General features: G+C 43.4%; 1 protein-coding gene and 1 long non-coding RNA gene across 10 annotated transcripts in view; one reads left to right on the forward strand and one right to left on the reverse strand.

The window, feature by feature from the left end:
• The window catches only part of Ten-m (teneurin transmembrane protein Ten-m), a 481,599-nt gene that overhangs the window by 179,786 nt on the left and 273,876 nt on the right, over positions 1 to 27,937 (forward strand). The gene's annotated exons all lie outside the window — the stretch shown is intronic.
• The window catches only part of LOC139109381 (uncharacterized), a 148,820-nt gene that overhangs the window by 98,266 nt on the left and 22,617 nt on the right, over positions 1 to 27,937 (reverse strand). Inside the window, exons 2-7 of the long non-coding RNA XR_011546826.1 lie at positions 11,892 to 11,984; positions 11,609 to 11,794; positions 11,329 to 11,511; positions 11,091 to 11,230; positions 3,589 to 3,918; positions 3,425 to 3,462 (exon numbers count right to left, since the gene is read on the reverse strand). This is a non-coding gene — a long non-coding RNA (uncharacterized lncRNA). The remainder of the gene's footprint in view (positions 1 to 3,424; positions 3,463 to 3,588; positions 3,919 to 11,090; positions 11,231 to 11,328; positions 11,512 to 11,608; positions 11,795 to 11,891; positions 11,985 to 27,937) is intronic.

Here is a 27,937-nt window from a genome sequence, read left to right on the forward strand (position 1 = left end):
CGCGAAGAAGTAGTTTTTCGCCGGAGCGAGATTATTATTTCCGTTTAAAATGTCCCTTCTTTCGGACCGGATAGACTCCGATGGAACATCGTTAAAAGTATTCCAAAGAGTCCTCGGCTCTCTTTGTTTTCCGGAATCGTCTGATCGTTCGCGCGGAAAGTCTAATTTCTCGTTTGATCAGAATTCCTTTCAATCGCGTGCTGACTTCGACTTACTCGGCTACGTACGTATAATCCCTCGCGCCCCCTCCTGCCTCCTTTCCTCGTAATTTGAGTAACATATAGATACCAACCGACTATCCGACAGATTTCAGCCCTTTATGGGCTTCGAGCTCTCCAAGTCTCGTTTACAATTGAATTGCAACGGAAAACCAGGTTTTAAGCACCGCATAATTACTCCTGAGTGATGACGTTTAACGTTATTTAGGTCAGTCAAATTTAATCTACAATAAGAATTTTCGCAACTAACACGATCTTCAAATTTGGATAAATACTAACGTAAAATTTCTATAAAAATAGTAAACCTGCGTTCACCGTTTTTTTTTAATTTATTTTATAAAATTTCTAAGTACGGATTTATTAACGACGATTTAAAATACATACTTAATAAAAATGATTATTTTTATATTATTAATTAACAGTAAAATAGTGACACCAATAAAACTCAGAAATGTCCTCAAAGATCAAAGAATATCGGGCATAAATTCAAGAAAGCGGATGAGCGTAGAGATCGATTTCTCTATGATGTAACTGCTATAAACTTCTGCTTTTAAGCCCCCTTCCCTGCCCGCCCCATCAATAAAGGAAAATTAATTCAAATTAAAATCCAATTTGTGCGCTATCTCCTATTCCTCTGTGGAGCAAAGATACTCGTTATCCTTTAGAAGATGTCGAAGCTCGTTAAGTTCTCATCGAACTCGTGAAGTATCCGTCCATGAAATCGTAAGGATTATATCGTGCCTCCTATCCTACCCTCCCCCTCCCGCTCTCCTAGTTAAATAATATCTCTCAAACTCAATGCAATAAATACAAAAAGCCATTACCTGTCGAAATTAAAGACGCGTCTTCTTACAACTCTAAATTTAACGAGGGGACGAGGTTCGAAAAAGTTGGCTTGCAAATCGTAAATGGCGCGAGCTCTGGGACATTATTATCTTCAATTGATTTTATCGAGCGTTCACCCATCGGATCACCCTTGAAACCGGTATCGAATTTCTTCCAAAGGAACTCTCGACGAGATCGACTCTCGTCGCGATTGACTTACCGACACGTCGAGGCCGAGGGATGAGGGAGAAAATATACAACGCCTCCCTCCCTTTATCTACGGATACTTTGACCAATTTAGACTAGACTTTCTCCGAGCGAGGATCCGATTTAACAACGCGTTTCCTGAACTTCTCTCTCCGCTAAACATCCGTAAATAAGTCGCAAACCTTTATTCCAAAATTCTTCTCGTCGCACAATTGGTGAAGCCCGAGCAGGAGGTAAGAGCAAAGAACGCGGAGCTCGCCCCGCGCGCGGACGTGATTATTATCACAGTTTACAATTGGATAACTCTATTGATCGCCGTTACACTTCGGTGCAGATATCGAAAGGCGGATATGCAATTCGAGTTGCCCCGGGTTAGGAAACCGCCACGACAAGGTGGCAGAGGATACAGACATTAAGGGCGAGGGTGAGGTTATTTCCACGAAGATCGTCGGAGATGCCCGAGAACTGAGGGTTGCGCGCGGCGCCCCTTCAGGATCAATACGGCATCCCCCGTTGTAATACCGCGTTGCCCGCCGCGAGCAACGGTGGTATAACTTTTTAACGGACTTTCCTTCAGGAATTTCCCGTCTACCCCCCTCCGGAATATTCTCAAGGATTTCATCTCCCGTATCAAGAGAATCAATACTTCCACTTATAATGCTTCTAATAACTGATAAAAAGTTCCCGTTATCAAAGCCGATCCGACTTGAAAGAGAAATTAGCATAAATCATAAATCACCTTCGGGATATATTTAATTGGGTGAAAGACACGCCGAGATAAATTCAATTCGCTCGCCACGGAGTTTTGAGGAACTTTTCGATGGTAAACTCGGAATCCAATTACGAAAATTTATTTCTATATGCACGCGTATATAAAAATAAATTACAGGTCATACTTGACCTACAAACAATTTCATAGAAAGTCAACGAGATACATCTCCTTTCTTTTCCTGTTCCCTTTCCCTCATAAATTGAAAATTTTGCACGAAAAAAAAATAAAACAATATCGAACAATATTTTAATACGGCCGGCCGATAATCGAATAAACAGCGAGTGAAAAAACTTAAGTCATCAGAGGTGGACCTCTGCATTTTTTTCATAGCAAACGGACGTAAATTCGAAAAAATTTTTCAATTTCTCTATCAAAGTCTCGTAGACTTACGGAAACCTATATTGCAACGCGATATGCTCTCCCCATTGAATTGAAAAGAATTACGTTCGAAATGAATGTAATTACGTTTGAAAAAGGAAACGATAACATCGGCGTGACAGCTACTTACTCGTTAGCGCAGATATAGGAAAGACATAGTGGCCATTCCATGTCTGCTTAGCTAACTTGCGTCGTCCTGATAACGAAAGGATAGCAGGGTAATTGCACGGCTCAAGGGCCATTCGGCCGATTACTCCCCTTCTTTCTCCTAGCACAATAATCTCTATGTTCTTTTCCTTCTTATCGCACTCGGAGACATAATGAAAACTTCGTGAGCAATATCTTGTAACGTAAAGCAATACTAAAATACTATTATAGATAATAATACAAGTCAGGCTCTCCTAAGTAATATAATAACCGTGCACAATTGCACGTATACGATTTTCTCTCTTACGTGCATTAAACTCTTTTATTAATTTTTTTTATTGCGCTGGGCTTCAACTGGCAGTATCGTAAAATCATTTTGATAACATTCTTTTACGAAGGCTACGGATAAATTCCTCGGATTGAAAGGTAAAGATAAACACTTGCATGCGCGCCCGCATCGTTCGCAAGAGAATTATGTCTTTGATACTGAGATACAGATCTTCAATATATATATGTATATAATTTTTTTATTTTTAGCAGAAAAAATACAGAAATAATTTCCATGTTATTAAGCCCTAAGAAGGTGGAAGGGAATTTTTTAATAACAGAACCCGGGGATGAGGCGATCGCAGAATGGAGACTGGTATGCCGCGAAGACACTGCCTAAGGAATCCCTGACCTACTTTGCGATTCTGAGCCAATATTTTTCTATTCTCTCGAAAAATCCTTAGAATGCACAAAAGATTTCTGTAAAAGCTATGAATATTCCCACCCGAATGAGGTTTAAAATACGCGAGTCCGGAAGACAAGCAGCGTGTGGTTATTTAAATATAATTTCCTATAACGTTAAAATCATGCAAAAATATTTCTTACTCACCGATCGATGCGCAGCAGTGGAGTTATGCGGCTACTAATCTGTAACAAACAATACAACATTCAAATTATAGAAACGTTCGGAATACTGTTCGTTATAAAAAAAATATATTTTGATATTATTAGTAAAAATAATATATAAAATATAATCATTATAATAATGCTTACCCATGGGTTGCTCCACCGATGCCTGATGCCCATCCTGAGCCTCCTCCTCCTCCCAGTTGGGACGTGTCGAGCCATCCTTCCGCGCACTGGTAACTCGCGAAAACCGCGACCGGGTGAATTTAAAATCGCGGAAATAAATTAAACACTATCACTTAAAATATTTTGCGCGATATTGGTCAGTACTCGCGTTCTTGAATTTCGTATACCAAAATTCGCGCGATTACTAAATGAAACTTCCGAAAAGAACGACTGACGACCTGGCTACAGTTTGTATATTTCACAATATCGACGACGAGAACACTTAAACAGCAGTGGAGTTCTGTAGTTAATCTGTAACATACAATATAAATAAAATTTTAATTATCACGGTAATTTTTAATAATTGAAATTAAAAAGCGTAGCTATACGATATAACATTGCTACTGAGATAATGAAAAATTATTAGAAAAAAATGTTACGATTATTTAAAATCTTAAGTCCAAGAAGAACAAACGCTTTAGATTAAATGTGATCAAGACTACGTCAATGATACGCATACGAGAAACATTCACAATTCGTTGAACGTTCTATATATTATTCGTGTCGTGAACTTTATTCCGTTTAACTATCAACGTAATTATGACATAAATTTGGAGTACGAACAATTATTTCACGCCAGTACTAATGCTTTAAGGATTTGCTGCCGACGATGCTTTTCTGATTCTCGCGAAAGAGATTTTCAGGGTGGCGTTGGACGGAGAGGACGCTGCAGAAAGAGAGAGATCGGAGAGAGGGAGAGAGAAAAAGAGAAAAAGAGAGAGAGAGAGAGAAAGAGAGAGAAAGTAGAGGGTGGCAATTTCCAGTTATAACGGCTAATCCGTATTTCATCGCCTAAACGGCGCTCGTTCGTCTTCGTTCCTCTGCGGTTGAGAGAGCCGGGATGGAAGTCGGAGTCGAGTCGCAGTAAAATATAATTGGGTTTCGAGGATTATCCCGCGGGCGAGGTAGATCTCCGTGCGACTGGTTCCACTGGGTGCTCCCCTTGCCTCCCTCAAAACCCCGGGAGCTCATCATCCCGAGGGAGTGCTGAGGGAGCATCAGCGCGCACCTATCTACAGCCTTATTAATCTAAATCGCCTAGCATGTGTTCAATACATCGACCCCTTGAATTCTTGATTCGCGTTAACTCTCGGTAATGATCATTACTTGGCGCTCTGCAACTTGTTACGTCACGCAATCTTAAAATTTATTTGACCGCACGGAATATCTAACGTTTCGGACGTGTCTCACAGCGGAAGATTTTACGTTTAATAAAAGTATAAATTTTTCTGAAATAAAACACATAGGTAAAATTTGTGAAATTGTATAATCAAAGAGATTGCCTTGCGTTCGCTTTTGACTATGATTTTTAAATTTTTATTAGTTTAAATATTAAAAATTAATGAGAGAGAGAGAGAAAGAGAGAGAGAGAGAGAGAGAGAGAGAGAGAGAGAGAGAAAAAGGGCATGATGCAGCAACCAAAGTAATTCGCCATAAAAGAATTCCGTCCTGAAGCAACGTGCACGTTGAAATGTTAAAAGACTTTCAATATAAGATTCGTTAACTAGACCATTACGAGTGTTGGTACGCCAACCCAGCGCGATAACGATAAGAGAGAAGCGGGAGATCAATAGGTCCATGGCTTAGGAAGAAGTAAAATAGACTAGACGCCAACTCGGTAAATTGGTTCCATTCATCAGAGTGTTTCCTGTCGCTGCACCGCTGCCCTTCTTCATTAAGTACGGCTAATACCGAGAACGCTGGAACTCTAACTCTCGATCCCTTCTTGTTAATACCAAAAGTTGTTCGATAACAATTCGATGCTTACGCTATTAAATGTCTCTTGCTTTTATTGCCCGTGCGCCGCCGTAAGAATTCTCATGTCAGACGAAAAAGAAAAAAAAAATTAATTATTCGCCCGTAATATGAAAATTATCGCGCGTACATAAAACTAATTAATTCCTAGTCGTGAAAAAGACGTACCTAATTAATGCGTACGACGACGTTTGGTTGAATTAGAGAGTCACATTCTTCAACAACAAAACCACGCGCGCCGGAATTTAATTAAATCAGCAAATACTCCCGGTGTAATAAACACCGCATAGTGTATAAAAATTAATCGGAGATGCGGCAAAAGGTATGCGGAGGAAATACGCCAGGAAATGAGAAAAACAACGGTGGTTATAACGCGGCGCGCTGAAACGAGATACAAAGCGTCAAATTATCCGAGCGCCTGAAACGCAGTCTCAAAGCACGGGAAAGACAAACGAATGATTCGGGGTGTTCGAAGTGGCTAATAGCGCCGTACTTGTTCCGCACCGTGCAACAGACACGCATTCGTGCGCAAACTCTCGGAGATCCTGTCAGGGGACAAAAGAAACGACCGGCTGCATTGTGCATGAAGCTCAGTTAATGAGAGGAGTAAAGCCGACGAGGAGGAGGAGGGGGACGGAGGCACGGAAAGAGAACGAGCTGAACGTAAGGAGAAGCTAGCCGCGAGGTAGAAGCCGAGAAGAGATCCTGGGTATATGGGTTTTAAGCGGCCGCAGATAAGGATAAGCAGATAAAAGAAATGGCTTCGCTCGTCCGTCTCGCGCGGAGACACTTGCTTAGGGATCACGGACACCGCGGGAGAAACGAAGACGGAGCTCCGGCAACGAGAAATGGGGAAATTCCCCCTCGGGGAAAGAAAAGCGGTGCTCCGTTCCACGTTCGTCGCGACAAAGAAACACGTTAGGGCGCGAGCAAGAGGTGTATATACTCGGTGACGTCGCGGAAAGCCAGCTGGGGGAAAGAAGTAGGCAGCATCTCTGTGCGAAAAGCGTGGGCGAAGCCGCCGCTGATATCGGAGAACACGCGCCGGATTTCCGGCCTTATCCGTCGACGATTGACCGCACCGATAAGATCCGGCTTCGCGCGCTCGCGAGGCAATCGACCCGGAGGAAGAGGCAGAAGACAGAACGAAGGATGAATGGCGTTAATTAATCTGCAGTTCGTTGTCGCGGGAATGTTGAACCGCGTCGCCGCGACGCGCCGCGATTGATTACAACGCATAAATATGTAACACGAAGAAAAACAAGTAATGTAATTACCCCGGGCGTATTTGAGATTTTGAGAACTTCTGTATGTTTGTATTATTTAATCTTATGAAACTTTGATCTGTAAATTCGATACTTGATTGACGAAGCTTTAACGCAATTGTGGATATCGTAATTGGTTTATAAATTTGTTCGAATAATTATTATTTAAGATAAACATTTTGGAAAAATATCTATATATAATTAATTGTAACTTAATATTTGATCAATTTAATTTCGATAGATTTTATTAACTTAATTGCTCTTAATTACGCATATAGTCATATAATCGAATAGATTATAAATTAACTTTTTACATGTACTTCCTTTGCATACATAAACTTCGTGTTCTAACTGGCGGCGATCATTCTTCAGTAATGCAAGATACTGCGACTACGAACATAGCTTTTCACTCAACGGAAAGTGCAGTGGACAAATTTGTCCTCTAAGAGAGACGGCTACGTAAGGCTAGATGAAATAAATAGTTTTTGACGTAAAATCGATCGACGTTTGCCGCGAACTCATATTTTTCCAACCATTTATTTTAAACTTTTTAGCGACCCACAGATATTTGCAATGTTTCACAAAGTTTTAATGACACTTATTTTAAGATATTAAAGATAATATTTTCTAAATCGTTTCAACGATAAAATCTGAACGTAACAATACCAATCGTAAATAAATTAATCAAAAGCCGCATTACTTGGAAATAAAATACCATAAAATCAGTAATACTTTCAGCCGGCCATTCGTTTAATCAATTTCTATTTTAAATATATGCTTTTCAATTTCAAATGCGATTTATTCCAATCGTATGCGCATCTAAATTTTACGGTCAAGCGTACGTTTCTGCGACGCGCAGGCTCTATTGCCATTTCCAGTTCAGGCGATCCTCTTCGAATTCTCAAGCGGATCAGCCTCCTACGTCCGGTCTCAACAGGATTCTTGAGTACCAACGATTTAATAAGGATTTAAGGACCCCCGGCGTCGATCGACTCCAACTTATGTTAACATGCGCAGGTGGACACGGAGCAGGTGAAGGTACACGCACGAGAGCGCCCGTACAATTTAAGTCCGCGCTCAACCGCGCGCGTGTGTGTGCGTACGCGAGCTTTAAAGCGGCGGACGGGCCGCGCGCCGTGTGGGATGCCCGTGGGTGACTTTACTAAAGCGAACGGGGAATGCGATATCTTTGCGGGGCATTACAATAACAAAGACCACGGGGATACATGGCGTCCCGGTCGATGTGCGTGCGTACGGCTGGCGCAATATATATACCGGGTGACCTCCGCATTTGCATACCACCTCCGGCCACCCCGCGAAGCCCATGTACGCGTTTTCTTATCTCGCCCCTAACAAACCCTTTCTGCGCGTGGATAGCCGCGGTGATGGATACGGTCTGGGCACACTCACCGCGGACAGACCCGCGCGCTACCGAGCCACCCCCGGCCGCCCGTTGTAAATTACTGCCTTTAATTGCGTCCGTCGGAGCGACCGTCTGGCGCGATGACGGTAATTCTACGGTCATCCCACGTAGACAAAAATACCCCCTTGCTCCATGAAAACGTTCTAAATAAATGCAGATATCCGATAACGTTCGTAATGCCCAGCCGTGGTATTGCGGCGCGACACGTTACATTAGCGAAGTGTTATATTTTTAATAAAACAACAGATTGCAACTGGATTACGATCTCTCGCGATTACATGAGTTAAGGATAATTGCGGCGTGACTGATTAAGTCAAGTTTCCCTTCAAAAGAGCACTCCGAATATGCCAAGTTTTCATCAATACAAAGTATACAATGAAACGCAGAAAATTTGCGAAACGCGATTGCTTCACTTTTAGAAAAAAAAAAAAAAAAAAAAGAAAAATTTTGATCCGGCGATATTGATGAACGGATTACATCCGCGAGTCTTCGCTCGAGTGCAAAGGATTGTCGCGGAAAAGGCTGGCTTTACATATTCCGGGAACGTCAGCAACCACGACGTCCGGCCTTCCTCGAACGATTCCGATGGCACAGCGTGCCCTTTTGCTACTTCCCACCCTTCACGCCCTTCCGCTTAGCCGTGAAACGTATAGACAGCATCGGAAAGTTTTCGCGAGCTGCACGCCGACTGTTCGAAAGTTAAACGAACGACTCCAATTATGCAGCCGGCGCTGCAACGAGCTAAGCTGTTTATTTTACAAATTTATTATTGGCGTGGCGTTACGACGAATTACCAAACTCCCTCGTTTTCTCGCCGCTTGCCATCCTCATCGCTACTCCGCGCACGCGGCCCCATGTTTTACTTCTTTTTCATTTTTCCAAATGATGCCACTGCATTCGCGCATTCGCTCCCGTTTCATCAGCGCGCTCCAAATAAACAGGAACGTCGAGTCAAAAATGTAATCTGACGGAAGGATTATGAAAAAAATTTTCCCCTCTATTATCGTACTGACTTTTAATGTAATTATAAACTTGAAAAAATAATTACGTTAAATGTCCGGCGATTGCGTTTCGGTCTCAACGACACCTCGACGGTTTATAACGAATCAAACTGCATCAATTGTACAGACTATTAATTTGATTGTCCCGCAATTCCCGGCGCAGAAAGAGCAAAGCCGAGTGCGTATAACATAACTGTGCAAAGTTGATAGATTTTTTGACGAAAGCAAAAGCCGCGTGTTTTTGTATGTCGAAAACCCGTCACGGAGGAAAGAGGCAATCGGGAGAATCACTCACCGCGCGCTGGCCGGCCGCTGATGTCGAGAGCGAGTCAATTTTCTGCTTCCCCGACTACCATAACTCGCCGTAAAAAATTGGCACGTAAAAACAAAAAAAAAAAAAAAAAGAAAAAAGGGGGAAGCGCACCGTCACGAGTTAATGAGAAGCTACCGATCGTCACGCTGCGCTTGGTGCCTCGGCCATGAATAATTAAACGCTCGCCCCGGCTACCGGCGTAATCCTTAAGCGTAGGCCGTAAAAAGAATTATTAAAGCGCGCGCGCCCTTGTTCGGTAGGATCGGGAGTGCCCTATGCCAGCGTCGCGCCGAGGCACGCTGTCAGGTAAAACGACTCGGGACCCGCAACCACCTGTGTATGTGCGCGTGTGTGGTCCATTACGGGAAAATTTTTGCGCCCGGCGTCGCATTCACAGACGCGCGTCACGGGGTAGATTGTTGTTTTGACAAAGTAATTCAATTTCGAGCGATAATTAAATTCCCGACGACACGGCAATTTCATACGTAGCGCCGCACGCCGCCGAGATAATAGAGACGCAATTATAAATCGTAAGCTTCGAAATAAGATTAATTATGCCGCGGGAAATTGAAGTGACATTCGCCGCGGAAAAAGGGAGAGACACGGCTGACCTAATTAGCGTGACAATTCGCGAATTAAATTTGCATTAGCGTGCGGCAAAATGGCAGCGGGATCCTCGGTGAAATAATATATTTATCGCCCCGGCGCGGGGTCTAAGGACCAAATTGCGCCAGGATGAAAATGCGGTAAAACGCGGCGATGCGCCGCGGCCATCGGGCAGTCGTCGAATTATTGGCGAGCGATTAAAGCAATGTAAAGTCTGCGCGAACTTGTCCCGCGACGAATAATTTAAGCGTGTGATTGCCGGCGGGCAAATAATACCCGTACGATAAACAACGGGCCCGCCAACGCAAGTTAATCGCTCCATTGTCCGATTGTGTCGACGTGCGTGAGCGAATTCCATCGTTCTCTCGTGGTAACGTGTTACGCGCTCTAACACGAACAAAACGACTTGGTTATATCATTGCTTTTCCACGAACGCGCTGGCGCACGCATTTCTGCCCGTTTTCGTGCATTAAACCACGAATAAATATGTCCTGCAGGGTGGATTCGTATAACATCGTCGCTATCGTACGCCGCCCGATGATGTCGAGCGTACATCCGGACTATGAATTATCGAACCATAGGGGTGTGTATATCGAGAAAATTAGCAAAACTTCCGATCGCATTGTAATAATAATAAAATATATCGACATTAATATTAAAAAAAGAAAAGATCCCAATCAAAAAACCATTTATCTACCTATGGCATTGTCTATAAATATTTATAAGTTATTTTGACGCAAAATCGCAAATTATAACGTTCGTTTAATCGTAAGTACAGAAATATTATATTTTGTTTTAGTAATGATAGTTTAAATAGATTATATACGCGGTTATATGATTATCTCCAGAATAAAATTTACAACAGAAATATATACTGAAAGAAAAAATAATTACTTCTGAACTCAATTAAAATTTTATCATATTTCTAACAACAATAAATGTGGTCTAGTCAATATGCAAAATTATTTTTTTAATTAAATTAATAGTATATATTAAAAAACTATTGAATGAGTCCGAAAGTGATTATATTTCTCTTTTACTGTAAGAGTAAAGAGACTCACTCAGACGTTGTTTGGTTGCTCGATGTCTGCCAAGGTTGCTGTTATTTGGTGCTTACAGATCACCGTTTCAATGCCTTCAAGGTCTTTCCTGCTCGAAATTTTCAAGTTCTCGTCTCTTCTCTAATTCCTCGGGTTTTAATCTGCACAAAAGAATTATTTTTCATATTAGAATAATGATCAGATTTATTACAAAATTATGGATAAACGCAGAAGTGCATATACATATTTTTTTTCTTACCATGTGAATGTGAGACAAAAAGATTCTACTGTTGAATATTCCATGCTCCCCAAGCTGATGTCTCCTTTGCGCCAAGGTTGCTGTTATTTGGTGCTTTCCAGATCACCGTTTCAATGCCTTCCAGGTCTTTCCTGCTCGAAATTTTCAAGTTCTCGTCTCTTCTCTAATTCCTCGGGTTTTAATCTACACAAAAGAATTATTTTTCATATTAGAATAATGATCAGATTTATTACAAAATTATGGATAAACGCAGAAGTGCATATACATATTTTTTTCTTACCATGTGAATGTGAGACAAAAAGATTCTACTGTTGAATGTTGTTCCATGCTCCCCAAGCTGATGTCTCCTTTTCGCCAAGGTTGCTGTTATTTGGTGCTTTCAAGATCACCGTTTCAATGCCTTCAAGGTCTTTCCTGCTCGAAATTTTCAAGTTCTCGTCTCTTCTCTAATTCCTCGGGTTTTAATCTGCACAAAAGAATTATTTTTCATATTAGAATAATGATCAGATTTATTACAAAATTATGGATAAACGCAGAAGTGCATATACATATTTCTTTCTTACCATGTGAATGTGAGACAAAAAGATGTTACTGTTGGATGTTGTTCCATGCTCCCCAAGCTGATGTCTCCTTTTCGATCCCTCCAAACTTGATTTCTACAAAAAAAAAGTATAAAAGACCAATTAGAATCGCGCCCAAATTGGCGAGGTAATTATATTAATCGACATACTTAGTTTTAATACGTTACAACGACAGAAAGAGGCACGGCACAATCGCGCGAGGACGATCCGTTAGATTAACCTCGTCATCAAAGAAGCGACTTATATGTTCGGCAAGAACGACCGTGACGAATTACGGGACGAACATAGTACGGTATAGCCTTCTACAGAAGCAGGCAGGAAACGAGACGAGAGAACGCATGTGGCGATTTCGTACGATCTTCCAACGACCTCCGCGAATAAACATTACATATACCAATGAATCACGTCGCGACGACTTCTCGCTCGACTACGATTCACGGCATTTCGTTGTATGTATCTAACACCAAGATGTCTGGCGGCTTCTCCTGCGCCGCAGAATATGACGCAGGCCAAGGTCGAGATCGAAAATCCAGCTCGGTCTCGCAAAACGCGTTTAACGCGAGCGCGTCGAGATTCCACGCGCGGAGAATATCCCCCTCTACGAGCATTCGAGACTTAGACTCTGTTTCTGATGCACGTCACATCGCTTAAAGAACCGAGAACGAGAACGCACGTCCGGGCGCGAGCGAAAGACCTGCGACTTTATATTCACGTCCCCGGTCAGTTTTCTACATCTCAAGTAAAATATACCTTTTTCCGAATAGAAGATAATGCTCCGCAACCTTTCTATTACCGAGGGAACTCGATTCGTTACCGTGGAACCGCATAGTTGGGAGAAAATGATAGCGCAAGCTGCTCCATGACACTCGTTACGGCGACTCAGCGAGTAATGAGAAAGTCGAGAGCTGCCTGCATCGGATGATCTGATCTGCGCGTAGCGAATGCGCAGTGGATTTCTCGCGTTATAAGCGTAACTTAAACTATACTAAAATCTCGGACGGGCCCGTGCTGGTCGGTCGGCCGACCACTAGGTGTCGCAGATACGCAATGGTTTCTTGCATGTAAAATACATCACGTCTAATATATAAACGTAATAAAGAATAGAATTTATTATATGTAATAGAAATTATTCCGAATTATATGACGGAACACGGTGCTCCGAATTATAACAACTGACATTTTTTTAATAATGAAAGTTAAACGTTTAAGGAATATATCTAACTATTTAATATTTTTTACTTTTTTTAATTTTTAATTTTTATTTTTTAATCTTAAAAGACGATTAATTAATTAATTAATAATAAAATTAACTATTGATAAAGTTAATTTTAAAAATGCGATTTTTAATGCGTTAATTTTAATATGTGTTGAATATTACAAAGCGAGTCGCGAAATATATTCTAACAATATACTGTCGTAATATCGTTGATTTAAAAATATAACTCAAACACGTAAAAGGCTCTGTGTGTCATTTCTTTTACGTTCCCTTCAATTCTTTCCCGTTTTATTACTTTATTACCATTTTATTACTTGTGGAAATAAAATTCATTACAATATGAGCCTGTACGTATAGCTCAAGTGAGAGATTATTTACAGTAACATACATATACTAAACGAGACGAACGCAAATGTTCAACAGAAACGGCCGCGTCGAATTACGAGACGAACACATCGACGCAGATCTTCCGCATCCCCCAAATAACATTCTCTAACTTTATTATGTAACGCATCGGGGCCAAAAGTTATATTGCCAAGTGTGTTGCGTAACCGATGGTTACGCAACATCCTACCGATCGTTAGATAATCTAATTTTCTTCGGCAGTGCCGCCTACAAAGCGCGCCAGCTGTCGAATCATTATCGTATATCCGCCCGGCTTATCGCGGCCTTCTGATCTAAATTGCACGGTGCTCATTGCGCATCGGGCAGCTGTTATCGATGCCGGAATCGGTCTCTCGGATCGGCCGCGGCGCGCCAAGTTTCAATCGTCTGGATTCGGCCACGTAATCCGATAAGGAAAGCCGATGGAAGTTAGTGCTTTTCGGGGAAAATCTCATCTGACGGGCCGACGCGCGATCTCATTCTGGAGCAGGATTATCACGCCCTACCGCACCAGCCGGTGGGGATCCCTAGGTCCTGCCGTACCCGGGGGTAAATAAGAGGGGTCCGGCGAAGGCAGACCGTAGGTATGACACGATACGGGACACGAAGAGCCGCTACAAGAAGCGAAAAGTCAATCAGCCGCTCCCCGCTATTGTTTGTCCCGCGGCTCAACACTAATTCCTATTTGTAGGTCTGATTAAACGCCCGCGTGGGGGGGAAGGAAGATTTTCTACTTATAATCCGCAACACGGACCGCGAAGCGTCGCGGAGAAGGTTATAAGCGTTTAGAAAAATCCTCCGTGTCGCGTGCGCCCTTACGAAGCCGAAGGAAAGAGGGGAACGAGACGAAGAGCACGTATGAACCATGAAGATAAATGGGCGATTTTGCCGATCATATTAAGATCACGTAGCAAGTATAATTCGACGATTGCACCGTCGTCGTGATAAATAATATAAAGAAATGCACGGGGCAGCGCTATTTATCCGAAACGTGTGCCGTTGTTCCAATAATACTTTCACCTAGGATATAAACCCTCCGGGCGGGCGAAAGTACCAAGGCCCACAGGAACGCACGGGAAGACTACCACCAACCCCGGTTAGCTAGGATACATATCTACTCCTAGGGAGCCGTTAGCTCGAAGATGGCTCCCATGGGAAACCAACTCTCAGACTCATCGTGGCAAGTAACGACCACATTCCCTCTCTTATTCCACTCAATTCGGGCTGGTTCGTCTATCCACCCGCAGTTTCTCTGACCTTTAACAGCTCGCTTTAGTTTCGCGCATTCTTCTTCAAATATATTCGCTATCTTATTGAAGAAAAAAAAAAAAAAAAAAGTTTTCGGACGTGGGAGCTCAACAGAGAATTCACATCGACGAGAGATTTTCAAGTTTTCTTTAAATTAGACGCACTAATGAAAAAAAAGCGGAGATATAGTTTTTAATTTTAAAAACTTTTATTCCACTAACGAAAATATCAGAAATAACGTCAGTTCTCCGATGAAATGTTATTTCTTTCCCCATTTAGGTTGCACGTATGTGTAAATGTTATCGCAATGTGCATTTTAATTACAATTTTCAGAATTATAAGCAATTCGTTAATAATAGATAATTCAAATAATCTGTTAATTAATATACTACGATTACAGGCAGAAAATCAGTTAATTATTACTTTTTCCTATACTGACCAAAAGATTTAAAAAAAATAAAAAAATAAAAAAACAAAGCATTATTTCTCTTTCAGGTATAATGCAACTCGGCAAACGTGCATAATAGCAGACAAGAGAGAACAGAAACAACGAGCGACAAGAGCGGTGTAACAAGAACATGTACTAATTTGTCTAACACGATGAGCAACAATGTTTCGGTTCTTCAGTACGTGTAATATACGTATACGAATGAAACATATAGTCGATGTCGCGTGTCATTTATGCTCGACACAATGAACACGAATTTCTTGCCCCGCGAGTCCGAGACAATAGTCTTAAGGATGTTAAGGGCGGACTTGACTTGCTAAGAAGGTCGGCCGGTCCCACTGCACCATTGTGCACGCGAGGACCAAATTGTTATCGCGTAGAAAAGAAACGCCCTTTACATATATGATAATATTAATACGCCTCAAGAATCCCTGAGCGGCCTTTCATTTTATTTTTTTTTTTTTTTTCGTCTTTTTATCGGGATCGTAAAAATCTACAGTGAAATGATTTTCGATGGGATTCAAGCATTAATTAATATTCATGTTCGACATTTGATATTGTAATATTGAAATTGAATTTTGGTTAAAAGCAAATTTGAACAAAATTAATTTTCAAAAACAAGTACATTTTTTCTATCAAAAGAAGACAATGAATAAATGTGAATTTTATAAGTGCTCCATATAGTCATAAAAAATATATATACATATATAGAATGTGGAAAAAAATGAACAAACGGAATTTTATCTCGGCAAATAAATGTAGAGCGCTTTATTTGGATAATAATTTTGTGGATGGCGAGATTTAATAAATTGCTATTAAAATTTTCATATCGATATATGCGGAAAACTCGATGAGTAGAGCTAAATGTATTTTTATTGAACGCTAGATGCGATTCGACATTATCATAACGGGGTTCACATTTCATTTGTATTACTTATGAGCTCGGTTTTTCTTTTTTTGTTCTCTTTTTTTTTTCTTTTTTGCAGAACGCGTAATGCACGATAAATTGCAAATGATAAAAACGGTTCTTTGACAAATATGATGTTTACACGACAGTATAATCCTTTCGCGCTTGAAATGAAATAATTAGTGAGGGAATGCCATTATACGTGAGGCCCTTTGATGAATATTAATATTAATAACAATAAATTTATATATACGATAAGAGAGCGTATTACTCGTATGTAAACAAAGCATCGGAAATTGAATACGGTTCCAATAAAATTTTAATGTATCGATCCGCGTATAATCATAAAAAGTAATGAAAGTTTTTGTGAATTACACATTTCGATTATAATGTCAACGTGAGAGTTTATGCGCGTTTATGCACACGTTCGAGCACGCATTACACGAGCAGCACCTTTGGCGATGATTACATCGCTCGAGATTATTTTGACTTTCCTCGAGCGAGGGCCATCGATAGAATTATCGCCAAACTACCTTAAGTGAACCAACTATCTTAACGATATCGTAAGTTACGTGTCATGCCTCGTGGCGCTACCGCCAGCCAGTTAATTTAATGATCTGTCGATGGACGAATAAATGCGAAGGGTACGAGGAGAAAGAGAGAGAGAGAGAGAGAGAGAGGCAAAAAGAGAATGTGTATATGCGTTGGTGTGTGCGTGTGCGAATGGTAGCGCGGAACTGGCGCTCGGATTATACCGCACAGCCGAAAGTAATTTCGCGAGACAGGGCACTTCATGAACAGCGACGTAGCGCGATATTAAAGCGGCAATGCGCGGAATATGGTAATGCCGGGTGGAGGTAACGAAACCCCGACACGACGTAGCCGGACACCGGGCAGTCGGGCCGGTGAAATCCGTCCGAACAAAGGAAAACGTCGAGCCACGCACGTTATTCCGTTCAATTTCGCCGTGCTCCCGGGATACGTATCCGCGCGCGGAACGAGAGAGCCGACTCGCGTAAATGGCGACGTTAATGGCAGTTCCATTCTCGAGATTTTCGAATTTCTCGCAGCGACGCAAAGCCCAGTTCGCCCGGACTCGCTCGGAAGTTTCAGATTTTCCGGGACTTCGAGATTCGCTTTTCCCTCCCCCCCTCCCCCCGCTCGTTCTCCTTCGCTCTTTAACTAAAGCTCGCCCGTAGGTGTCGGAGAACCGTGGAAATAGGGCAGCGCTGGAAACTCCGTCAAAGTATTAAAATCGTATTGCGACCGTCTTATAAGGCAGAAGTACACTGACCGCATTCGCGACACGTATTACTTCCCCGCATTGTGCGACATTACGCGCTCGTAATAAAAATAAAAATTAAAAAAAAAAAAGAAGAGGAGGGTAAAATGCACAAGAGCTGCATTTTTCTGCATCTCGTTAATAATCGGTAACCAACGCAAACTGGTATCTTCCGGATACCGATTGATTTTACGAAACAATTTGTACGGCGCTAAGTTACAGCGCGGTACAGTGATGTACTGAAAATGGAGATAGTCATCGGACATATCCGGCACACCGGTCTTATCGCGTTACGTGCGCGCGGAAACGGTTCGATCGATCAAAATATGATACAAGTCGAGATACAAGGGGCCAATTAAACGAAAGCCCGTGCGGACGGGCCCTTATTTTCACCCGCCGGTTCGCGTTCAACGGACCTCGGCAAGGACGCAAGGGCGGAGGATAATTCGGAGGCGCGCCGCGGCTTTTCGGCACAACGAGGAGAAGAGGAGACGAGAGACGAAACCGGGCTGCGGATGAGACGAGGGCCGACGGCGCGGGACCGAGGGGGAAAACGATGGAGAGCGAAGGAAAGGACGTAACTCAGGCTGTACTTGGACTATCTACACGGTGGATCTGGCATCTCGAAGAGCAACGCCCACTCACACTTCGCTGCGGGCGCGCCGCGGCGTGTGTGGCTCGGGTCTCGTGTATGTATGTACGTACGCGCCGCATGTGAACGCGAAAGCGTGTACGCGCTGGGATCCGCGTATTACAGTCACTCGCTCGGGCCGTGCGGGCAGGTAGGTCGGACACATCGGCGCGCCGCCGCGTGCACACATAGGGGTGGATCGCGCACAATTACCCATTGTCTGATACAGAAATTTATGTGAGGATACCTAGGGCCCACGTAACTAACGGACGGCCGGCGCCAAAAGAGAGAGAGAAGGCAGGACGGAGAAAGAGAACGGTAGAGAAAGAGGGAGATCCCACTAAATCCAAAGGCTTGCCGCAGCATGCGCCTTAGACCGTGCAGATAACCGACGAATAGGATACAGGAGGGACGTGCTTTGTGAACCGGAACCCGCGAGAGCGGCCGCGTACATACGTAACCTTATATTCCGGCGCGGGTATGGGTGGAACTATACGTGTTTCGCGTATACCGCGGCACCGGCGAGAGAAAGGAGAGAAAGAGGCGAGGGTTCTTTCCTCGGCGAGCTCTCTCGCAAATAGGACGAAGAGGGGAAGCTTACCTACCTCGAGTGCCTTCCGAGTCGCGCGCGATCAATGGAGAAAGTCGCCTCTGTAATCGAAACATTCGCCTCGAAATTAAATTAGTTTATAATCGCGTTAAAAATTAATTGACTTAAATTGAAGAGAAAAACAGCGCTTGTTTAGAGGATACACTTAAAAAAAAAAAAAGTGTCTGAAAAAACATGAAACATTTATTTTGACGTTTATTTCGTCGCTCAGTCAGTGTTCTGACAATTCGTCATTAGTCAAACCGACTTCGCGGTGCATGTATATGCGCGTATGTAAATTACGATAAATCAATACGCCGATACGAGCTGCGCAGTGTAGAAATGTGCAACGTCGTACGAAATATCTAGCTTAATCCCGTCAGTAAACCATTCACAATCGCGCGTGTCCCTTCGCAGAATGCGCGCTATTCGACAGCGGAGACGACATCTCGATTTACCGGTCTGAACAGGAATTTAAAGGGATCTCGCGAGATCCGAGAGGAACCGCAGCACGCCGGACTTTTTTTTTCTTTTTTTTTTCTTTTTTTTATCAATGGCCATCCCATAGTTTGTCTCGTTTGCGTAAAAAGGAAAAACTGTTACGGAACCGCTGTAACTCCGTCGAAACATGGATCGTGGCTTTGGCGCATTAAAACGACGGCGAGGGAACGGCGGTCGGACGTCCCTTATTTACCCACGTGACGAAGCAGCCACTTAGTATCGTGATATTACCGGGGCAAATAAAAAGCTCGAGTGAGAAAGGGGACGGTCCTGACACAGAGAGCTTAAAACGTAATGGGATAGCGCTTATAGCGTACGAGTGTCAGCGGCGGTCGGGTTGGATTTCAAATTTAAAAAAGATTTTAAAAGGCGTCGTCACGTGTGCCGTTCGTTCGCGCTACCTGACTTGGGAAATAAAAAAAAATCACATTACACCTACGTGTTACATTCGTAATCGATGTCTTTTATAATTCCACGGCCGTGTTTCCGCGGTTATCGTCAAATACGCTGAGATTTATGTAAATTCGAAAATCAACATGAAACCCAATAAAGCTCGATAATCTGGCTGATAAGTCACACGTGTCGGAGGGTGCCGATACAGATAAGCCGCGTAAACATAGTTAGGCCTCGTCGAAGTCAAAAGCCCCTTTCTCAAGAGAAGCATTCCGACCCTTTTTATCAGCAGATTACTTTACCCAAATTTTTGTTAACGACCTCGCACTTCTTTGGGTTAATAGAAATTTTAAGGGTCCCAGTCGTATCGCCTTGGTGTCTCCCTAAATTGGTTCGTTACAGATTGAATTACGACGCGTCTGTCACGAAAAAAAAAAAGCCTTATCTTTCACTACTTCAATTAAGAAAGAAACGCTTGCTTCAACCGTTATTACGTTATCTTATCGCTGTATTTTTAAAGCGTAACTATCTAATAATTATTGCTCGGAAAAGATCCTGATAATTAAACGCGCCGTTATTTTTATTAAAAAATAGTCAATGATTTAACACGTTGTGCGAGGTAAGATGATAACGTAAGTGATGCCAGCGGCAATTTTTCGTCATTCCGTCGTTTCGCAATTATTAACACGGGTTTCGCAGCCGATGAGGATTTATTCATCCATATTTCGCGCAGCGTTAATTCTATTTCGGCGTCTCATCCGTGATCACGGAAGTTCCTACCAACTCGCGCATCTGTCACACAAGTCGGACGAGCGCCGAGATCTTACGGCATTCCGGCTTCCGTTTGCAGCGACGTCGGTTTGGTAATTCGTAGATAATAGCACCCACCCACGCGAACCACCTTGCCGCGAATGATTCATAGCGCTAATAACGGGCGCGCGTTAATATTAATTGAGAATCGGCGCTGGCCCGATCGCATCAATTATGCGAATGACGCGAAAGTAATGCACTGAACAATTCGACGCGGCCGTATAAATTCGTTTTTACTCTTGCATTATATATACGAGCGCGATAAATAACGTAGCGCGTAATTAACGGAGGACGGAATGAATGTTTATCTGTCTGCGCAGACGCCTTTATCGCGCTTCTGGCGCGCACGCACACGGCAGATATTCACTCCGCGCGTATATATGTTTTTGCGCGCGTATCACGCACGTGCGGCGTCATATAAAAGACATATTATGCGTTTCGTAAATTGCGGCACTAACAGCGCAAGAGATCCTACCTGCTTCTCTATTCATCTCGATGCATATCTTTAATGAATTGATAAATTTATAATATACGACGTTCTATGAAACGAAATCGCATTGAGGAAGCGGCGCTCGAAAAGGCTCGACGTTGCGCGTTGACTTGAGCAAACAGCCGACTAAGAACCATAATTATTTCGTGAAACCGCGACACGAACAGAGCTCGGGGAAATTGAGAAAAATCTCGGAAATTTGCTACGCGGATTTTGCAGATCGGCCAAAATCATACCCGATTGCAGAATGCAGCCGCAGCGTTACTTACATCTGGATTTTTCAGCATTGTTTACAATTCGCGTGATGCAAACGGTTTACGCGGTTTTAGCTATCGAGCTTGTTTTTTTTTAATCCACCACTTGGGGAACAACCGCAGGGTGTTGGCGAGAGAGAGAGAGAGAGAGAGAGAGAGAGGAGAAGGCTTGCGCTGAAAAAAAAACTGTATAGCCTAAAACAAACGCGCTTAGTCTCGCACGCATCCACGAGCGACCCATCGATCACTGGTACGCGTACGCAGGGAATGCCGGCAAGCGACCGAAATTTTACGGCACGACGCGAAAATCGTTCGGCAGTTTGTCAGGCGATCGAGCCTTCCGGCAGTTCGTTACTTTACGTGCTTCGGGGGCATAAAATATGCGTCAGCCGTATGTAAAGAATCATCGACGATCTCGTTGCCATCGCGACGCACATTTGCGTTCATCGACGATCAACTTTAACACGGCGTAAAAGTTGTAAATTTTTATTTACAACAGATTGCATCGCAGCGAGGTACACTTTTATCGCGCGATAATAAATTTATTCGATTCTCAAAACGTTAAAGTTTTCAGCGCCGGAAAGTGCACAACGGCCGGTATTACAATAATAACTTTAAGTACTCCGAATTTTTGCAGGGGTCTCTCCCCCTCCCTCCTCTTCTTCGTCCCTATTTCTCTCAATTTCTTCGTAACTCCGCTCGTTCAATTTATTATTCATGAAAACGATGAAAACTCTTAGCAAGGACGTGAAATTTAACTTGTCTCGCTGTCGCCGAGCAGCTCGCAAATACGTACGTACATCTCGGACCGTTGACTTTAGATCGATATTCGAAGCACGCCCTGCGCAGACGAGACACGGACGGGCAAATAGCGAGCGATCGATGCGCAAGAACTCGATAATTTTCTCTAAACGCCCGACGGCGGCCGGACATCAAACGGTCACGCCGTATTTGGCGGATCCTCCAAGTGCAATCATGACCTGCGTTTTTTTGCACACCAGCCGTTCCGAGCCGGTGGCTACTTTGTAACAGGCAGCTCTTTAACGTTATTACGCTCATGCGATTCTGCTTGAGAACCAGTTTCAAGTTAGTTAGCAGTGCGAACGCATTCGGCGCATCCAACTGCCACTTTTCGCTTCGGTAATCGATCAAATCTTCAACGAAATTGCATTTCCCTGCGCCGGTCGATGGCGAAAGGTAACCGATGCGAGCTTCTCATTTGCATTTTCGCCTAATGGCGCTCCGAAAAAGGGCTTCCCCAGCGATCCTGTTTTGCATAAACTAATACGCGAGCGAGTACACACGGGCAACGATGCCTCACGAGAATAATTCCGAATTTAAATAAAAAGTGCCGACGGAATGAATTCAGCCCCTTATTTCTTCATTAGGGTTGCAAAGTTTCGCGCGCGGGGGCACGTCTAAAACCACCCTTGGGCTGGGATCCGCGGGACACGAGGACGCGTTCTCATCGCGGAAGCGCTTTAACGCACGTGTCTTTGGCATTCGACATTTTTTTACGGCCCATTTTTACGACCCGTGCCTAGGCGTCGTCTTCTTAGAGAACGCGGCTCCTATTTGCACGCGTTTCTCTCCTCCGCCGTTGGTCCGGTAACGATGCCTATATATCTCGCGCCTTCATTGCCACTTTCTTGCGAGATCTCTTACAACAGTTTCATGCAAATTTCGCGCGCGGCCGAGGAGGGAGGCTGAGCTCTGCCCCGTTAAACCCGAACGGCGTAATCTCGAACTTTACGATCCACCAACTTCGCCCTCTTTTTTTTCGCGCAAACATCTCGAAACGAGCCGCGTACCGTAATCCCGAGTTTTACGTCTTCTAGCGGGCACGAGGAAAACGGGGGAAAGGGGGACCACCCTCTCGTGCATTTATACGCCTTCGTTCCACCGGGCCCGGAGTGAAAATCAGCACCGGAGGAAACGCGCATATTGGAGCTGTTGACATCGGAATAATCAGCCGCTGCAATAATACGAGCATCTGATACCGATAATCTGCCAATATTGGCGATGCTGTATTAATACCATGGCTAAGTAATCAACAGTTTCCTATAATCGGGGGCTATATTCCTACAGTTTACCTGACACGCACAGACACACGCGTGAAAATATCGTCCCGAGTGAAGAAATACTTATACTATAAATTGCTGAGAATAATGAGCTGGAATTTTTTTTTTTTTTTGTAATGAAAAATTGACATCGACAAAAATTAAGTAATATGTTGGCGTAACAGAAACACGTTAAACATTTTTACCTTTGCGCCGTCTTGTCTCTCGATAAAACTGTCGCGAATTTATTTCCTATCATATTTTCCGTTGCCATTTTATTATCATATAGTCACACAATATTTGCCCGTAATTGTATCCGCGGGTAATTGAGACTAGAAGCGCGAAAAAAAATGACAGGAAAATGCAAGCGATCGTGTCGGCATCCGCGCCAGCTCCGACGGTTTGAAAAAAAAAAAAAACTCGCAAAAACCGGATAGTCGTTGCGACCACAAACGGCAGTATTTCTCGACTTTTATCGGCAGCCATTCACTTTTCATTAGAAACTGTTACCGCGAAAGCTGTTTCGAACACCCGTCCACGCTTCGTCTTCGTTGCCTTTTGTTTGCCCCGCTGCTCCGTGCAAATACGACATTAAGCGTAAATAATTGGCCGATACTCTACGTCAGTGTATCAGCGGGCGATGCGCGGCGGAGAGAAAGGTTGCACGCGAGGTTCGTAGCTCATGTGCACGCCGTCCGGCTTCCACGAGCGCAATACCGACTTGCGGAGCTTTTTATTCGCCGTTTTATTCCTTTCGCCTCGCATCTCGTCCTCGAAACTCATTCACACATGAGACATGTGTGACGAGAGATTATACGCGGCATGAATTTTTTTGCAAACGAGCTGAGCGAATGAAATTTCACGCTAGTGAAGTTAACACGCGACCGTAGTTTTCCCGGCGAAACTCCGTGCCAAGTATTCATAAAAATATTACAAAAATTATATCACTTTAATGGCATTCGCATTAGTAACGTTGTTATTAAAGAAAAAGTTTAAGCGAGTAACTGACGCAGTCGAAGAAGAGCCTCTCAATTGTGCTGCATATAGATATTAATGTTGCACACATACAGTGCAAAGGTGACGCGTTTATTTTTACCAGCTACCTACATTTTATGGCGGAACCGTATTATCGGGAGCATCGCATTTCGCGAAATAGCCTGCGCCGAAATAGTGGGCGCCGGTTTTTATTTGAACCATTCTCGGATCCGCGAAGAAAGAAAACCGGTAAGCCTCGATTCGAGCGATATCGACGTAAGCTCTTTCCATTTAGCGAGCGAATAGAAATCGAGGAAGTGAAACGCGTACTCTCCGTCTCGTCTCGGGAATGCTATCACTGGCGCAAATCGATTAATCCAAAGACGATTCTGGCGTCCCGGACAGTGTGCTCGGTCGCCATTACCAGAAAGATCGTGAAACATCCGATCCAATCTCGCAATGGACACTACTGTCCTATCGGCGATGCAATCTTTTTATCTGCGACGTAATCCAAGATAAAAAACGGACTTGTCGGTAAAAAAAAAAAAAAAAGAAAGAGAGAGAGAGAAAAAGAGACAAACGGCAAAGGAAATATTTTTTTTTTTTTACTTGGTAACCCGGTGAGCTACGGTTACTTTTACGAGAATAAAATCATCGGCTATCGGATCTATAATTTCGTCTTCGCACAAAATACGACGTTAAGTATTAATCAAATTTAAATTCGATAATTATTGCAAATAATTCTTTAATACCCGAGTGGAAATTGATTCCAATCGTTACCTAATAATTAGCCAGCCAATTCGTGGTTCATCTCGTGGCTGTTTAGTAAAACTGTACCAGTACTGAGCCAGAAATGTAACGTTCAAAGCGTCTAGATACTAAACAATTATTATTCTCTAATAACGAGCCAAAAAATCCAGATATCTAAACATTTTCCAACGAGATAATTATGAACGAGATAATTAAATAATGTCGTTAAATCATACGTGAACTAGTCAGCATAGATCGCACACGTTATACTTATTGCTCCAGTTTCCTAAGTATGTTATCTACTCGCCTATTTATACTTTCGAATGAATAATCGTACCGTACAAATATTAATATGTATACATATAGTAACTGATAGAAACACCCACCTCGTAACCAGCACGACAGTGAAAAGTTCACTGTTCTCGTTACCGGAAGATATTTTACAAGTTCGCTAGATAGCACCGAACGCATAGATGTGCGTGTCGGTGCGCCATAACGTTATGTCACGATATTTCGCCCCGGAATATTATCCATCTAGATACTGAAAATATAAAACGAGCGACACACTGGGCACGAAATTGAGCCGCTACGAAGTCGGATGCGGCGGAAACCGCGTCGCTTTTGTCACGCGTCAAAGTTTCACGGTGCAGAAAAAAAAAAAAAAAAAAAAAAAAAATAGGATGAGAAGTACGTTTGGCTGTAATTAATTATTATTTCCAAGGAATTGGTAAAAAATCTCCCTTCTCTTTACGGATTTAAGTTTACCGTTTTTTCGCTGCGTGATAAAGTTCTACGCCGTCGCCGTGCGCGGCTACGTATCGCGTTTGCGAAAGTATAGATTACCACGCGTGCACATCACACGTACACGTTCAGTTGCGGTAACACGGGAATTATGGTGATATTATAGGGGTTAACCTAATCCGCGTTGAAGGTTACGAAGAAATTTACAAGCTTTCATGTACGTGCACGCGTGCACGAGTGCTCGATATACGAACGGAGTCTCTACAGTGGCCACAATGCTCCCCTATGGTAACCCGATAATGTATTATGGATACGTGAAATTCGAAGAGAATCTCACTTACCGCGGGAAAATAGAAAATGTTTAAGCGAGTATTCGCGTATACGAAATCGTTTCGTGGCGCATCTTGGCTTTTCCTCTCGCATCTTGTCACAATGCGGGCTCTAATCTCGATTCCGTTCTATTTCAAGAAAGAAATCTGAAATAGCGCGAGCAAATTTAAAGAAAAAAAAAGGGTGATAGTATTATTGCAACGCAAATATAATTTTTATATGTTTTTGTTTCCTCTTTCGCGCGTCCGTACTGAATCTATAAAAAAAAAATGATTATTTTTCGCGCGATTTGAAATAAAATTTCAGTATCATTTTTCACTATCGATGACTGGGTTTACTCCATGTGTCCGCGTTGATGTGTGACGTTCGGTCTCTCGCGTATAACAACGCCGCGGCATTATAAATTTATTTGCGTCGTGTTCGGCGTGCTGTAAAATTCAAAGGATCGGAATGGTATTCTTTGGTTCTTGCGACACATGGGTCGCAAACGCGGGCGAGGTTTATATCAGGGTTATTCTCTCGGATGCGCGGTTTAATGTTGCGCGTAATATGCGGACGTCGTTTGTCGGTGGAAGCACGTGTTTACGTATGGTTTATTCGATATGCAGTAAAACGTATCTCATAATCGTGGGCGACTAAGGGCCGGGGAGCGCCCTACCCGCCGTTGCGGCGGAATCTGTCACGCCGGGATAAGAATTTTTACGATTCCCACCCGCTGCAGACTGCGGTAACCCAATTACAAAATCACTAAGCTTGTTAAGCGTTAAAACCCCGTAAGTTTGTTTAGCCCGGGGCCGTTTGGCGGATGGACAGACAAAAGTAAACAGTTGGGGACGAGAGAGAACGGGTGAAGGAGGAAGCGACGGAAATGGAGGGAAAAGGGGGGCAAGGGATATGCAAGATAGACGGGGAAGCGCGGGAATAATTCGGTTAGCGATGAGTCGCGTTGTTACGCGGCTCCGTATATTGTGTCCATTAACGGTATGCACGGTCAAACCTAATTATAATGGACCCCTCTAGTCGCCGCGTCGTGATTGGTAACGGTACCTTTTTTGCTTTTAACAATGCTGCCGAATAGAATCTCCTTTATGCGCGTCCATCCCGCGTCAAAAGATTATTTGTACACAGGAGGGTGGCATATATATAGATCGTGATGAGCGCGCGATGCATTATGTCCGATACGGCGCAAACCATAATTGAATGTCGAATTACGCGCTACCGATAGATACCACTAATAACATTTGCATTTCGCTGTAACTTCATCCATCACGCAGAGAAGAGCTTTCCAGCAAAGCCATATTGTATTCAAATCCGAGACACGGCAAAAAGGAGCCGATGATTGCAACGTCGAGGATAAACGGAAACGATATTTATCAATCCGGTGGAATGCCTCGACGGAAAGGGAGAGAGACCTGTGCATAACAGTTACTGCTTAATCTAAAATAATTAAAAAGATGCAACTCCGTGCGCTTCATATCGGACACGCAATCAAATCAAGGGTTAATCGAATTGCAATTTCCATCCGATCTCTCTCCCTCTCCCCCTCTCTCTGTCTCTCTTCGGCGTCCACGAACTTGTCGATAATCGATTCCGTCGTCGGGACACTGATACACGTTCACCCATAAACCATTTTGTCTCGGCGCAGAGGAAGCGCAGGGTTATCGAGAAACACGATTTCTCATCCCTTGCTTCTCAACGAGATGCTAACGAACCTCCGCCTCTTTTTTCTACGGTACGACGTAACTCTTGGCGACAGGTCGATCGATCGGCCAGCGGCGTGTCAAAGACGCCGATTCAGGGAAGAAAACCGACTTGGCGATATCGATGTCCCGATAGCACGGCTCGCTGATGCAAGACTCCGCATAAGCCGCGCGAGGAGTCAGAGGTCAAAGGCGAGAGGCATCGATCAAAGTTTTCGCGCGATTTATCCCGAAGGCATCGCCATAACGAGGCGGGTCGTCGCGCCATCAGCTTTTTCCATAACGTACCAGTCCGCGACCTTCTCTCTTTTCCGTCTCG

Source organism: Cardiocondyla obscurior, linkage group LG17 (genome assembly GCF_019399895.1).
Source record: "Cardiocondyla obscurior isolate alpha-2009 linkage group LG17, Cobs3.1, whole genome shotgun sequence".
NCBI lineage: Eukaryota > Metazoa > Arthropoda > Insecta > Hymenoptera > Formicidae > Cardiocondyla > Cardiocondyla obscurior.